The sequence below is a fragment of the Malaclemys terrapin genome, chromosome 24 (genome assembly GCF_027887155.1).
Source record: "Malaclemys terrapin pileata isolate rMalTer1 chromosome 24, rMalTer1.hap1, whole genome shotgun sequence".
Lineage (NCBI taxonomy): Eukaryota > Metazoa > Chordata > Testudines > Emydidae > Malaclemys > Malaclemys terrapin.
The window spans coordinates 15504697-15520196 of NC_071528.1; the positions used below are offsets into that span (position 1 = coordinate 15504697).

Below are 15500 nucleotides of genomic sequence, written 5' to 3' on the forward strand. Positions count from 1 at the left end.
AGCTCGTGACCTCCCATGTAAGAACCATGCGACCCCCCCTGAGGGGTCCTGACCCCCAGTTTGAGAACCCCTGAGCTAGAGAAAAGCAAATCATTTGGCCGAGATCTTAAAAAGTGCCTCGTCCCAGCATTTTAACAGTCCTTAGGCATTGCTCTGTGCAGTTCCCACGTTCAGCTCTTACGCCGGGGGAACTCCCTTGATGTCATTGGAGTTACACCCTTGGTTTGACCCAATGTAAATGAGATCCGAATCAGGCCCACCAGCTCCTTTCTGCTCCATTCCAGCCCCTACTTTTGCTGCGGGTTAAGGAGCAGGGAATGTCTGCTTGGGCTCTTTGATCTCTGGGGAGCTCATGTTTTATTCTCTCTCGTCTTCCCCCACTCCCATTTACATAAAAGGAGTGAATGGGGGAGGAGGGGGGGAGTCCACCGCAGGCCGGTAGACCCAGAACTTTGGGGTGCATCCCCCCGTACACTGGCTGATTGTGCTGCAGAGTAAATAGGGGGATTCCAGAGACCTCCTCGGAAGCAAATGCCGACTGAGTCCCAAGGACAGCAGCCTCTGATTTTGCTGGGGTAGAAGTGGGGGAAACCTGTAAGTTGCAGAAGTTAGAAAGAGGAATCCGTTTGCAATCTGGAAGTGTAACCTCAAGCCCAGCGGCCCCCCAGTGCTGGAGCCTGGCTAGAATCTCGTCTCTTTGCCAAAACAAGCCTTTGAAGTCTGCCCAATCCATTTTTCATTTGCTTTGCTTTTACCTGCTGATCTCTGTGGCTCAGGCTTGCGAAGTCAGGGTTCCTGCGAGGCACCTGGCGCTCTGATTTCAGAGTAGCAGCCGTGTTAGTCTGTATCTGCAAAAAGAAGAACAGGAGTACTTGTGGCACCTTAGAGACTAACAAATTTATTAGAGCATAAGCTTTCGTCTGTATGTGTGTATATATATATCTCCTCAATATATGTTCCATTCTATGCATCCGAAGAAGTGGGCTGTAGTCCACGAAAGCTTATGCTCTAATAAATTTGTTAGTCTCTAAGGTGCCACAAGTACTCCTGTTCTTCTTCTGGCGCTCTGAGTCACTCGGAGAGACGCAAACTCAGGGCTGGGAACCAAGAAATTCTGAGCTGCCAATCTGAGCTCTGACCTTGGGCAAGAGTCACTTCCCCTCTGTATGCCTCAGTTTTCCTATCTGTGAAATGGGAGTGGGGATGTTTATTTACCCATTTGAGCTGGGTTGTGAAGATTACTTAGTTAACGTCTGTAGATGCATGGATGCTAGGGTGATGGACGCCTTTATGAGGACACAGAAAGCGATACCTACCTGAACTCTCCCTTCTCTTAGGGAATAATTGAGCTGTGGGGAATCTGCACTTCCCTTCTGCAGCTGCAGCGCAGACAGAACACGTCCTCTAATCTTTGATACCTTAAGGGCCACGTTTGGACCTGCTTTCTCCCTCAGTCTGACCTCTTCTCCCAACCCCCTTCCTGGCTATGGCCTCTGCCCCCTGGATACAGCTTGGTTGGCTTCTGCTAGGATTTCAAATCCCAGTGGCTCTGGGGTGGAGATTTGAACTCATGGCCTCCATGTGCAGTACTATCAATGACTTGTTCGCAGAAGTTTCCAGCTGGGATGGACAATGCAGGAGTTGTGCTGTGGGTCTCTCCCTTTGGAGCGGAGTTGAGTCCAACAGCTGGTAGATGGTACCAGGCTGGGTGTGTCCAGATCTCTTACTGTGGGCCAAATTCAGGCCTGCTGCAAGCGGGTGTAGCTCCATTGAAGTCAGTGTCGCTGCATCCAGATCTGAATTTGTCTTGGATCTCTTCCAAAACCATGCATCCTGGTGAAATGTTACGGCTCTGGACAGACAGCGCCTGGAGCATGTTCTCCATTTAGCCCTCTTAAGCCTGCATCTTGCTGGTAGGCTAGAAAATGTTAGCCCTCCAAGGGTTAAATGCACAGTTCCCCTCTTCACCTTCCTGTGAATGCCATGGGGAGGAGGCTAACCTCAATTCCGGGCTCTGGAAGGACAATCTGGGCATGTGAAATTGTCTTCAGGTAAATAAAACAGGGGCTCATTTAACTGGAAGCCCTAAACTGCACGATTTCTGGGAAGGAGTCTCAGCATGAGAAACTGCCATTTGAGCTTCCCCGGTCTCTGACATCACTGCCACAGAGCGACACTCGTGGAGAATTCCCCAGAGAACTCTTCTCAAAATCCAGCCTCTGCCTGCCTCTTGAAATGAGCAGGCCAAACGGAAGCCCTGTTCCAAAGTCTCTCTCTGTCAATAAGTACAGCAGATGTGGAAAAAGCCCCCATCCATAACGGAAGCCCTAAGGTGGAACTCTCTCATCTCAGGTCTTGTTTCCAGGCAGGGAGTGTTATAATGTAACACACAACCCCCCACACTATCTATATAAAGACCAGCAGCATTGTACCTTAGAGGAGATGATCTATGCTCATGGTCAGATATTACCCTACAAGCAGTTTGGGATTTAGCAAAACAATTAAAGCCACATATTTAATAGGGTGGGTAACCAAAGTATGATCCGTTGATCTGAGAAAAGGAACATCAGATATCTGACTCCTCATCCATTTTGCTTTTCAAGAAAGGGTCTATGCTTGTCCAATAATTCCCCTATTGCCATGATTTCCCCACATTCCACTCACCTGGCTGCTCGTTGTATAACTTTTAGGTGGCAAAGTACGCTGCAGGCATTTTTTTTGATTCTGCCAAGGCCTAACCCAGAGAACCTGATGGGGTTCATTGCAAAGCTTGGATGACTCTTTTAATTTTTCCGAAACTAGAGATCAGGGTTGGAGTTTGGCTGCCTGAGGCTTGTGGGAGCAGGGGAAAATCTGCAAAACATCTTGTTCTGATGGGCAAAATCAGAGTCTGCAGTATCAAGATGGCACTTCTATAGCTTAGCTGCGTCCCGTGGGGGGTAGGAGACCTTGCAAGGAAGCATCCTGATGCTGTAAAGTGTGATATCAGTTTGGTAGTAGGAACACAGGACTAGGTGAGAGGCAGAGGTGTTATCTAGTGGATCCGACACTGGGCTAGGAGTCAGGACACTTGGGTTCTCTTCTTGACTCTGCCACTGGCCTGCTTTGCAACCTGAGGCAAGTCACTTCACCTCCCCCCACAAGACCAGGAGCGTATGTCAATCCCATTGTCCTGGCCAAATTCCGCTTCTAAGATTTGCATGTAGTTTCAACTGGATACAGTATTCTTTGCTTCCTGACCTAAGGTAATATCTAGGATTGCCCCATGATGTTAAACACGTCTCTTCTGGAAGGTGACTGCTTTTCAGGGGTGGGTGAATTGAGGCGTGGATACCTTTTGCTAGGACTGAAAAGCCCTTTGGGATCATTTTGGAGACGAGGTGCTAGGTAAATGCCATATATTCATTGTGACAGACAAGGGGGGCCAGTTAATATCTTTTGTTGGACCAGCGTCTGTTGGGGGAAGGTACAAGCCTTGGAGCTACGCAGAGCTCGTCTTCGGGTCAGATTTATTGTGGTGTTTGGAGATGGGCTTGTGGGTAAGATACTGGACTTCAGTGTTTGGCTGTGCCGCAGACTCCCTGTGTGACCGGGGGTGAGTCATTTACTGGGTCTGTGCCTCAGGAGATCAGGACTCACTGTCTGTCCCTTCTCTTTACACTTCAGGGCAGGGACTTTGTTTGTACAGAGCCCAGCACAATGGGGCTGTAATCTGGATAATGTCCGGAGACCTAGCTTACTTCTCACTTTCTACCAGGACATTGTTTAACCATCTCTTTGTTTGTTTGTTTTTCTGTAGCCTTTTGCAGAAGAGGAAGAAAACCAAACCACGGCCACCTCGGATGGCTGCAGTTCTGCACCAGTCCCAGCCGGGGAAGAGGGATGGAAAGAAGCATGCCTAGTTCAGGGGGGAAATAAAGAACATTGGAACACGCAGGCTTTGAACTTAGCATAGCTGAGAAGGTTCTGTTCTCTCAGCTGGAATGCGACCTACAACACGGCACGTAAGAACGGCCTAGATGTGTGTGTGCCTGCAACGCACGGTCAAGATGCAAACTTTCCACAGGCATCGATGGGGACAGGAGAAAACAAACTCAATCTGGCCCAGGATCTGCATAGAGACAGCGAGGACTCGACAGAGACAGGTTACACCTCCCCAGGCCTAGGGTGGGCTGGACTTTTCCTGCCTAGGAGGAATTGCCTGGTCAGGAAGAGATTAATGTCATTGTCTTCTACCTGCAATGCTTTGAGTGGCTCTCGATGACTGGCTGGCTTGGCTGTATAACTCCAAGGCAAGGATGAAAGTCTGGGGGATCCAGGGAGGGAAGGAGCTACCTTACTGCCCACATGGACGCTAGAGGCGCCTGGCTGTCTTGCAGAAGGTAAGCCTCAGCTTTTCTTGCATTGTTACTGACCTACCCCACGCACATGCTCACACCTGCCTCTAGAAGAGTCTCTTCCGCTGATCCCTAAAGCCCCAGGAATTCCCAGACACATAGAGCCAGTGGCTGCAGCCCAAACGCCTCATGGTTCCTGGTGATCTTAAGGAAGGTGGGTTTCTGAAGCGGGGAAAAGGGCAGACAAGACAGAGCCCTGAGCATCAGTAGTCTCCTGGGGTGAAGGGCTGAGGAAAGCAGGAGAAGACCTGGGAGGGGGATGGGAGTGCAAAGCAATGGATGATGATCAGAGGAAACTCTTGGATGGTTAATGGAAGTGAGGAATCCCTGTCAAACACCTGCGACTCTCTGGGGACTCTGTCCAGTGGCTCAACTTCTCTTGCGTCGGGGGGCATTTGGCTCTGGGAGCTTGGCTTTCAGGCCCCTCTCTGCCACAGAATGACAGCAAACCAGCAGGAGGGGCAGGAGTTTAGCCTGTGGAGACTGGAGTTGGACCTGGATGGGGGAGCGGGATTCTGGGAGTCCCAGCCATGAATGTCAATGGGAATTAAGGGATCTAGGCCTTGTGACGGCCTTCTGCCTAGGGATGAATGTCACCTGGGAGAACTCATTATTATTATTATTATTATTTGTGTTATCATGGTGCCTACAAGCCCTAGTCCTGGACCAGGATCCCATGGTGCCAGGCGCTTTACGAATACCTGAACAAAAAGACCGTCCCTGCCCCCAAAAACGCTCAATCTAAATACAAACCAAGCAACAACAAACGGAGACAGACTGACGGGGGAGTACAAGGAAACAATGAGACAGTGTTGGTCAGGGTGACAGGCAGACGTCTTTGTCTGCGGCCTGACCATTGCCAAGTTTTTTTCGGCATCATGACAAAGGAGAGTCCTGAAGGAGGAGGATGAGTAGGGCTGGCTGGAAACAAGAATTCCAATTTGTGAAAAATGTCAAGATTTTGAGAGTTCTTGTTGTGATTGGAACAAAAATTAGCCCTTTCAGAGCCAGAGAATCTCCCACCCCACGCCAGCCAATAGCTTGATGGTCAGAGCAGTCATCTCATCGGGGACGTGGGAGACTCAGGTTCAAGTCCCGACTCCCGCATCCCAGGCTATAGACTCGGTCTCTCCTGTTTTCATTTTATACAAATAGTTCAATATTCTTTGGGCCAGAGAGAGAGAAATTCCATCCTGAACCCAACAAAATTTGCATCAAAACCGATACGTTTCTGCAAAAAGTTTTGGTTTGGACAAATTGGCATTTTCTGATGAAAAAATAAATGTGTCAAAAAACTCCTGACCAGCTCTGGTAATACTTTCCAAGAAGTCCAGGGGAATTAGGTGTCTGATCCTGTTGAATTTCAAAGGAAGTTGGGTCCCTCTATTGCTTAGTATCCTTCAGAAACCCCAGCCTGAAATAATAACGAGGGGGTGGTCCTTTCCATCCTCCTGGGCTTAAGGGATGCCTGCTTCACCCCCTAGCCCTCCCATTGGGCACAAATGAAGGCCAAAATTTTCAGATGCATTCAGCCTCTGTTTAGAGATCAGAACATGCCATAGCAAAACAAACCAACTCTACAAGGCAGTTTTTGGTGACTGGGAAATTTTTGTTTTTTAATGAGAAAACAGAAATTTTCAATCAAAACAGACATTTCCATTGAGTCTTAATGCCCCTTTCCCAGGGAAAAACTTCTTAGTGGGACGTTACCAACCACTGCTCCTGAACTCTTCCGAAAATCTAGCTGCAAATGTCTCCGAGCGCTTTTTGCAGCTGAGCTCTTGGGAAGGTCCAGCCCCAGTTGTGGGTGTGGAGCCTTGGCAAATCTGGCCCTGTGAAAAATTCAACCCCATGTAAACAACTCAGTCCACAGAGGAAGTTTCCGGAGGAGGTGAACTCTTAAACTCCCCCTGCCCTAATGAGTCCATTTCCCCTTGCTCACAGTGTCCTCATTTCTCTGCTGTGAAGTCACTTTCCATTGATCCTGGCTGCCTAAGAAACAAACAAAGCCCTAAATATATATATATATATAAAGGAACATTTCTTCCTTGAGGCATTTAGCTCCTGATCCTTTACTACCACACAGGCTGCCAGTGCTCTCCATCCGAATTCACAGACCCCTCCTTCCTATCCTGCACAAACCTCCTTTCATTTGTTTTCCATGGAGGGGGCAGTCAGTTTACCAGCTGAGTGACGTCCGATTCCGTCCCACACCCCAGGTTGGTCTTGGTTTTTGGCTTGATGTTTTTAATTTCCTAGCTGTTTGCTTCACACTGGCAAGGGGGGAATGGAACATGTTCTTTGAACAACAACAGATCCCTGTGAGTTAGTCAAGAGAAAAACTACACACCCTGGGGTCTTAAACGCTCCGACTTTTCACATGACAGTGGAGCTGTCCAAAGCATTCGAAAAAGAAGTTTCACCTTTCCTTGTGTGTCTCTAAACACAGAACCCCCGTTTGCAGGATTCGCAGGCGCTGTTATGTCACCCTTCATCAACCCCACGGTAACAGGGATATTTTTTTTTCTTCTCCCGCTGTGCAACTGCATGTGAGCTCCGTGCTGACTGGAGAGCCAGAGAGGCTGAAGGTCCATGTACAGCATGCCGTCTCCCGTGCCACACAGCATGGGCAATGTGGCAAGCTTCCCCAGTACCTGACCTCACACCAATGTGCTTCCCCCTCAGCTAGGAGCTCACCTCTGCCCCACCTTGGTCTCTGTTGCCCAGTCGATCCTTGGCCACTCTGCTGAGGCGGCTGCTAAGAGAATGGTGGATATTTGTCCATTTTGACCTGGGCGTAGAACCATTGACTTGCGTTATGGAGGCATCTCAGCTGCCATCAGCTAACAGTGGCTATTTTCAAGCCTCCTTGACCTGGGACCTAATTTTCAGAAGCAGCTGAGCACCCACAGCTCCAGCTGAAGGCTGTGATATCTGTAGGTGCTCGTCTTCTCTGAAAATCAGGCCCCTAGAGCGGAAATCTGGATCTTATGAGGCAGAGGAGTGCATCCCTGAGGCCCAGTCGCCATTGTTAGCCGCCATCTTTAAACATGACTGCTGCTTGGCCTGATTTCTACTCCGAAGGTGTTTGCTCAGTGTGGGTGAGGGACGTCACCGCCCTGTGCCTTGGCCAACCCAGCTCTGGATTGAGGCTAATGCTGTCCTACCTGTGCGGCTTGTTCAACTGACCGTGAAGTGGTTGGGTGTTCTTGGCGGACCGGGGTCTAGACAAGGACAAAGGACTGGCACCCGTCCCAGTCTTTGACATCTTTGTTTATTAGCCTTTCACTAGGCTCCTGATTGCTGCCAGTCTCGCAGGAGCTGCAGGCTCTGAGCGGAGTGTTTTCTAATGGGGTGGCCATTTTGTCTTGTTGAATTGTCTCCTGTGACGTTTCTTTGGGAGCCGGCGGGGGCGGGAGGCTACCAGCTTGCCTCTCCCTTCTGGAGCGCTGGCAACCACTTTCAGGAACAAAAGACCTCTTCCTTTTCTAGGTTTAATCCCTGGACTCGGAGCTGAAAAACACATCCTTCTTCACTGAGCTAACGAGCCTGACCATAGGCCCAGCGTTAACGATTCTCTTTGAAATCACTGCCTGCTCCATCCCAGCTTTCCTTTCCAGATTACCCAGAGTCGCAGCGTCTGCTTCCAAAAGATGGCAAAGCATTCTCAATTCTTGTCTGAGCCCCCAGGGTCAGATTCCCAAGGGATTCTGTTTGAAGAGCTCATCTGAGCCCTGCCAGGGCAGAGCGGTGAATGGGATGCCCATTGGGGGTGTGTGTGGAAGGGATGGAGGAGGTACCGAGCCCCTGCCCTCAAAATGAGAGTGATTGGGGAGGGGGGAAATCTCCTCCCAGAAAAAAGGCTTCTGCCCTGTTTAGTAGAAAGGTCCTTCCTAGTCATCATTCCACCCAGAGAAGAGAGCTTCCTCCGCCATTAAGATAGTGGTGGAGATTAAGAGTTGAAGCTAAAGCCAGTGAGGCCAATAGGAGTCTTTCCATTGACTTCAGTAGACTTTAGATGAGGCCTTAGGGTCTAGATTGTCAGAATAGATCATCCTGATGCCCAAGCCTTCATGGGGGAAGGAAATTAATTCTTCCTTGGAACCTACCTTGACCATCACTTTGCCAGGAACAGGGTCTGTTCCAGGAGACCCTTCATGCACATGTATCTGTATCCACAAGAGTTTGTGGGGTAGGGATGAGTTCAGTGCCTAGTGGGAACAAAAAGAGGCGATTGTCTGGGATGATATCTGCTCTTAGGCAGATTTTAAAGCTGGAAGAGGGACCATTGTGATAATCCAGTCTGTAAAACTCCAGCCACTTTGCACAGTGTGTTAACCCAGCAGTTAATACCTGTTCTGAAGGGGAGAGCAAATGAACTAGACCATCATGAGCAAATGGATCCTACTGGCTGGAAGTGCCTGGGTGCTGGTGGAAGGTGACCCTAATGTTATGCAAAATATTCACCAAGAAGTTGGAAATTTTTCACATTTCATGACACTGGTCTGATCTTCTGGGAAACCTGAGAGATTATGCAGGTTTTCACTTCAAGGCAGGCTGTTTGGTGGTTGTTTCCCAGTACTGATTCTGAGGTTAACGGTTGCCATTTGGTTCAGCTGAAGATCAGTTTCTGGGATATCAGGCAAAACCCCGCCTGTATCAGAGGCTGCAAACAGCATTGGCTCAGCCTGCCTTGAATTTTCCCTAAGCCAGTAATGTCAGCGGGGAAATTGTGAACACACAGAGCTGAGCCCCGGCTGGCACAAGTCAGCGTCACTCCCCTGAAGTCAGTGGCAGTCGGCGGAGTGGCGTCGGTTCACAGCAGCAGGGGGCTGGCTCGAGATGTCCGAGTGTGCTTCCAGTGTGTCATGATGCGCTCCCCCAGCTCTTATAAAAAGATGAAATAACTCCCCCCCACCCCATGCTAATTCTGGAGCCCAGAGCTGCTCCCAGGGAAATAAACCACAGAACTCCACTCAGCATCGGCGGGAGCAGGACGCGGCCTGTCCAGAGGGAGCGTCCGTGTTTCCAGCTCCCGGACACCGCTGGTCACCCACTGCTCCTGAAGGCTGGCCCTTAGGGAGGAGTCCTCCCAAGAGCATCAGTTATTCGGGAAGGGAGTGTCGTTCTCTTGAGACTGAGAGGTGGCGTCTCGCTGAGGTGCCACGCTACCACACCCAGTGCCCAGGTGCTCACAGACCCAGACAGGGCCCGTGTGGGTAGCTGACCAGTCCAACAGGTGCCACCCGGGCCGCTCTCACAAAGACCTGTCCTATGGCAGCCGTGGTCACTCTGGAGTCCTGAGAGCAGCTACGTCCACCTGCCCCCCGGTTTACAGTAACTAGCGTTAGCGAGATTAATCCTCGCGTCGACACTAACCCCTGACTCCCCCGGATGCCACCGCTTCCCATCTGCATCCGTCCTAGAATTGCGGGAGGGGGGCAGTGCCCCCCGTCTTGGCTCTCCAGCTGCCCGGAGGACAGGGCTGGGTGCAGGAGATGGCGTCAGGAGCTCCAGTGGCAACTAATTAAATGCGCAGCCCCATTAGCTTTGTTCCTTCCCCCCCAACCCTTTTCTTCCCGCTTTGCCGCCTGCATCATTTGTGTCCCTTTTAAACACCCCCCCCCCGCCCCTGTCCTCCCTCGCCAACATGGGAAATAGGGGCTGGCTCCTTTTCCCTATTATCCTGCCGAGACCTGGGGTGGGAGGGGGCAGCCAGCGGAGCAGGCGTCTCACTGCCCAACAAAAGTAGGGCACCCACAGCAGATGCTCTTCGGCTGATCGTGATGGGCGAAGCCATCTTGTGCCTCCGTGCCTGGCTCTAAAATGGCCGCCCATCCCAAAATGGTGCTGAGCACGAGACGCCATCTGCAAAGCTGGTCCCACGCCCAGCTTGGCCTTTTTATGCAAAACAGAATTAATTAGATTTGAATATGGTAATTAAGCCATCAAGCCCTCCACTACTAGTAGTTTTGTTCCTTTCTTTTGGTGCTCTCCTCCCCCACTGTCCCCCACCTGCCTTCGCGCCCAACGTACCCTTCCTGCATCCTAATTAAATGTTTCATGTAGGAAATGCCACTGCTTTCTCTTCCCCTTGACTTCACCAGGCTCTGTTTTGTCTTGGGGACCCCCATTCAGTTCTCTTTGGCAAATACCCCTTCATCTCTCGCCTTTCTTCCCAAGCTCGCCTCTCCCCTTCCCCGAAACGTAGCTACACAACACGCAACAACCACGCCAGGGGGAAATTTCCAGTGGATTCATTTTAAAAGCCCTTTTTTTTTTTTAAAGCGATATATTTGTATCACAAATCCCATCTTCAAAAGGGCAGGGCCAGATAGTCAGCGGGTGTAATTCTGCAAGGATCTATTGACTTCAGTGGAACAATGTCAGTTTATACCAACCGAGAATCTGACCCTCAGCCTCCATTTTGAATAATACAAAGACCTTTCTATCTTCAGTATCTTTCTGCATTGAACCTGGTTAATATATTTGTATTAGCCAGATGTAGGTGGGGAGCTATATTTATATACATAGTAATATAAACTATGTGCTGTAATGGCTTTGATTTAAATAACATTGGCTGGGATGTTCACTATGATACCACTCGAGTGGGAAAAGGGGTTTCTAAACTATTTCCCCACATTTAAAACAAACACAGGTGATATTTTAAACATCTCTTCTAAGTCCTTGCATCACTGACAGCTCCATTTTCTGTCCCTTGCACACACAAATTGTGTTTACCTGCGGCTGTTTGTTACAGTGCTGCTGAGGTGGCAAGAACAATTGTCCAGTGGTTAGAGCAGCAGCCGGGCAATCAGGACTCGCCGGTTATCTCTGCAGCTCTGAGTGGGCAAAGGGGTTTAGTGGCTGGAGCAGGAGATTAGGAATTGGGCCTCCTGGGGCGAAATCCTGGCCCTACTGAGGCAGGTGGAATTTCCCCACTGACTTCAATGGACCAGGATCACCCCAGGTTCTGTTTCTGGCTTTCCCATGGATTTTGCTGTTTCCTTGAACAAGTAACATCCTGACTCTGTGCCTTAAATTCAGTGAGAAAGACACTTGCCTCCCGGGGGTCTGAGAGTTAAGGAGTGACTATTCGGAAGGTGCTTTGAGATCCACAGATGGAAGGAGCGACCTATCAAAATGCAAAGCTTTATTCTGTATTCGTTAGAAGACCACCGCTAATACTGAAATCCCCCAGTGTAGCTCAGTGGAATATAGACTCTTACTGTTATCTACTATCACTATCTTGTCTGATGCACTCAACAAGGTTGAGTTTCTTTTGAATTTCTCTTGGATATTTTATCATTTAAAAAGAAAAAAATGGTGTTTGAATGCACTTTCCTCCCTCCGTCCCCCCCAGGGAAAGGTTTTAACCAGGAATTCTAGGTTTTTTTCCTTTCCCTAAATTTTCTAATTGCTTATATCGGATTGATTCAGCTGCTCTGACCCTGTAGTCTGCCGGTTGCTGTACGTTTTGGGTATGTACCAGAAAGAGCATGTGGCCGGACACTTGAATACACTTTTACAAATCTGCAGCCCACAGGGAATCTTTTTTCCACATGAAAATTTTGTTTTCATCTAAAGTTTTCTTCTTCATTTTGTTGGAAAAAAATGGGTTTTGGCATTTTTCAGGTTTTCACTGAAAACCCTAAAATGGATAACCTGGGGGGGTTCAGTTGCTGAAAACCCAAATAACCTTCAGTTTTTTGAACAAAGGCTTGATTTTTTTAACAAAACAGGCTTTTTTAAATTTATTTTTGAGAAAATTCCCGTTTTTCTCAACAAGCTGTTTTCCATTTAAGAAAAAAACATTTAGACATCAAATATTTTGACTCTCTCTATGCAGATCACAGAGATTAGTTTCAGAGCAGCAGCCGTGTTAGTCTGTATCCGCAAAAAGAACAGGAGTACTTGTGGCACCTTAGAGACTAACAAATTTATTTGGGCATAAGCTTTCGTGGGCTACAGCCCACTTCATCAGATGCATGCAGTGGAAAATACAGTAGGAAGATATATATATATATACACACACACAGAGAACATGAAACAATGGGTGTTACCATACACACTATAAGGAGAGTGATCAGTTAAGGGAGCTATTATCAGTAGGAGAGAAAAAGAACTGTTTGTAGTGGTAATGAAAATGGCCCATTTCCAGCAATTGACAAGAAGATATGAAGAACTGGGGGAAGGGGGGAGAAAGAATGGGGAAATAGTTTTACTTTGTGTAATGATTAGTTTGTTTTTAAGTCAGAAGAGACCATCAGATCATCAAGTCTCTGGCCTACTGCATACTAGGCCAGAGAACCTGGCCCAATTTCCCCTGTATGGAGTCCTGTTGGTGAATCACACCAGGCCGGACTCAGCAGAGAAGCTCAGCTCCCCTTGCTCTGGTTGGGGCTGAGACACCCTGGTAAACGGCAGATGATGGAGGAGGAGTTTGCCCTGTCACTGCCTGGTCTGAGGATAAATGGGTCTTAGGCCTCAATACAGGCTTAAGCCGTGCATGGGCCTTGTGCTGTCTCCTCTGCACCGGGCTGGAGGATTTCGCCCTGAGAGAGACGGGGCCAGTGCCCAGGGCTGTCAGTGCAGCAACTTTTAACATCTCAGTGTGGAGGGAAGTGGGGGAAGACAAACTGACATTTCTAATTAACTAGGGAGGTAAAGGGCTTCACTGTGGTGAAGTGACGGCTTTCTGCCCGTGGGACGGGCCTCACTGCTGAGCAATGAGGGTCGCCTGGGGATGCCGCTGAGCAAATCACTTAGTTCAACAATCTTGGCGGCATTGCTTTTTTCTGTTGGGGTGTGACTGGGGCCAAGTGCAAAGCCAAGGCACCACGGAGGCCCTCGCACGGGCACCAGTGCACGAGGGTGAATCTGCCCCGTGTGGCTTCGCCCTCTGCAATTGCGGGAAGCACTGGGAGACCCGGTGAACCCCTCCCGCCGTCAGCCCCATCTTAAAGCAACTGGCATAGGGGAGCATTGTCCGCTGTTCACGAAGGGACTGGGTGTCGCAGGCAGCCTGGCTTCAGGTGTTCTTTTGGGAAGCGCTGGGGTGAGGCTCCGTCTTGCTCACCCTCCTCTCCCATCCCCTTAGCCGCAGCTGCGCGGAGGAGGAAGGGAGGTTGAGTCATTGATTTCTCACCAATTAACGTGGCAGCATCCATCCAGCAGTGTCAGCGCTGAACTGTTGCACCGATGAACTTGTTTGTCAGAGCCCAGCTGATGCAGGGCTGGTGACTGAAGGCCCAAGCGAAGCTCTGGTTGCCAGATGGATTTGGAAGGGTGGAGATGCCCAGGGCAAAATGTTTGAGAGCACAGCCCTGCCCTGCAGTGTCATGGGGGACCCCTTGCTCCCCATCTCGCCTGGGCGCTGCTCCCCAGCTCAGCCCTGCCCTGTAACATACAGGGGCTGACCCACTCCTGCGTCTCCGGATACCCTGGCAAAGCCCTGCCTGCCGTGTCAGGAGCTGTCCAACTGCCCAATAGGCCCCTGCTCTGACCTGCCCTACAAAGACACAGGAGCTTTCCCCACAGTTCTCCCCCCCCCCCCCCCGCAATGAGGCTTGGGAAAGGTCTGCAGTGCCCTAAATCCCCTGGGATGTTCCCAACTCCCCAGCACAGTCTGTGGGTCAATGGTGCTCTGCGGATTGCTGGTTAGTGACATGGTGACGGATCCTTTTCCTTGCTCCCGCCTGGCAGATTGTATTAAAGGAAGCGAAGAGTCCACAAAATGCTTTTCCTAACATTACCACGCCATGTATGCAATTGTTGTCGCTGCCACAGGGGATGTTACGTGATTGTGAATGAGAGGGACAGGGCTTGAAAAATCCACTCATGCGCTCACCCGTGGTGAAGGAGAATCTTTCCTGGGTGAGTGCAAGCAACTTCTGCAGAAACCCCCCAAAAGGGAGGCTCTTAGCCATTATTCTTGGGAAGAAAACCTTCTAAGCATGAACCAAGTGCAAGAAGGGCAGTGTGGTTTTCCTGAATCTGCAGAAAGTTTGCTACAGCACCTCCACGGCTGCTCAAAGCTTTGCTGAGCTGCAGTGGACTGAAACCTGGCCAGGAGCTCATCAGTTGTCACTGCTGCTGTTTAGGAACCTGTGTGCTGCAGCAAAACTGACAAGAATGAAGCCCCTTCTACTGATTGATGCTTTTCCTGGGAAGGATAGGTCAGAATGGAGCTTAAAGGGGAGGAGATGGCCTATCTCAAAACCAACAGGCTATAAGGTGGAAGAGGGGAACAGAGAGTGGCCTGATGACTAGGCCACTAGCCTGGGACACATGGGTTCTATTCTTAGCTCTGTCATGGTCTCTCTCCCTGGTCCCTTCCCTTCTCTGTGCCTCAGTTTCCCCTTCCACCATTTCTTCATCTTGTCTATTTAGACTTTGAGACCCTTGGGGCAGGGATTGTCTCTTACTGTGTCTGTACAGGCTCTGGCACAATGGATCCCTGACCTTGGGTGCGGCCTCTAGGTGCTACCGGAGAGAAAATGCTCCTACTATTCTTCAGAAGCGCTCAGATTTGTCAGGAACCTACAATACTGTGCCATAGAGGAGGTAGCCACACAATGTGGGGAAAGAGGGAGAGAGACAGAAACAGGCACTGGGGATATGTTAGGGAAAGATCTACCATGGTTTGTTATAGGGAGGGGAAAGGTGGAACAACGCAGGGAAAGAGAGCCGGAGTGCAATACATTAATAACAAGCTGGCCACAGCCCAGTACAGACTGGCCTTATGCCTTTAAACTGCAACAGCTTTGTCCCTTCTCACTCTGGGGATGGGGTCTGTTTTCCAGGCACTGGCAGGAGAGCTGGGGTCCACGTCATTGCAAACAGGAGGGGATGTCTCTGCAGATGAACTCTCCAGTAAGATCACCCTTCCTATGGAAGAACCTTGAGGCCTCTGCCCAAAGACAAACTGGTGGGACTGTGCTCCCCAGAGGTAGATGGGATGAGTTGTTGTAGTTTAGGTGTCAGGGTGGGGGGTTGGCTGAGGTCTGCCAGCTTAATGGGATATATTCAGAGTGGATCCTGTGTTCCGGCTTGGGACCTTGAAACTGCTGGTCCTGTGAGCCCCCCTGGCTGCAGAGAGAC

General features: G+C 49.9%; 1 long non-coding RNA gene across 5 annotated transcripts in view; it reads left to right on the forward strand.

Annotated features, from left to right (window-relative positions):
• Positions 1 to 15500, forward strand: part of LOC128828545 (uncharacterized) — a 107158-nt gene that overhangs the window by 55269 nt on the left and 36389 nt on the right. For all 5 annotated transcript variants that reach the window (XR_008443203.1, XR_008443204.1, XR_008443202.1 and 2 more), the window contains exon 2: positions 3800 to 4382. This is a non-coding gene — a long non-coding RNA (uncharacterized LOC128828545). The remainder of the gene's footprint in view (positions 1 to 3799; positions 4383 to 15500) is intronic.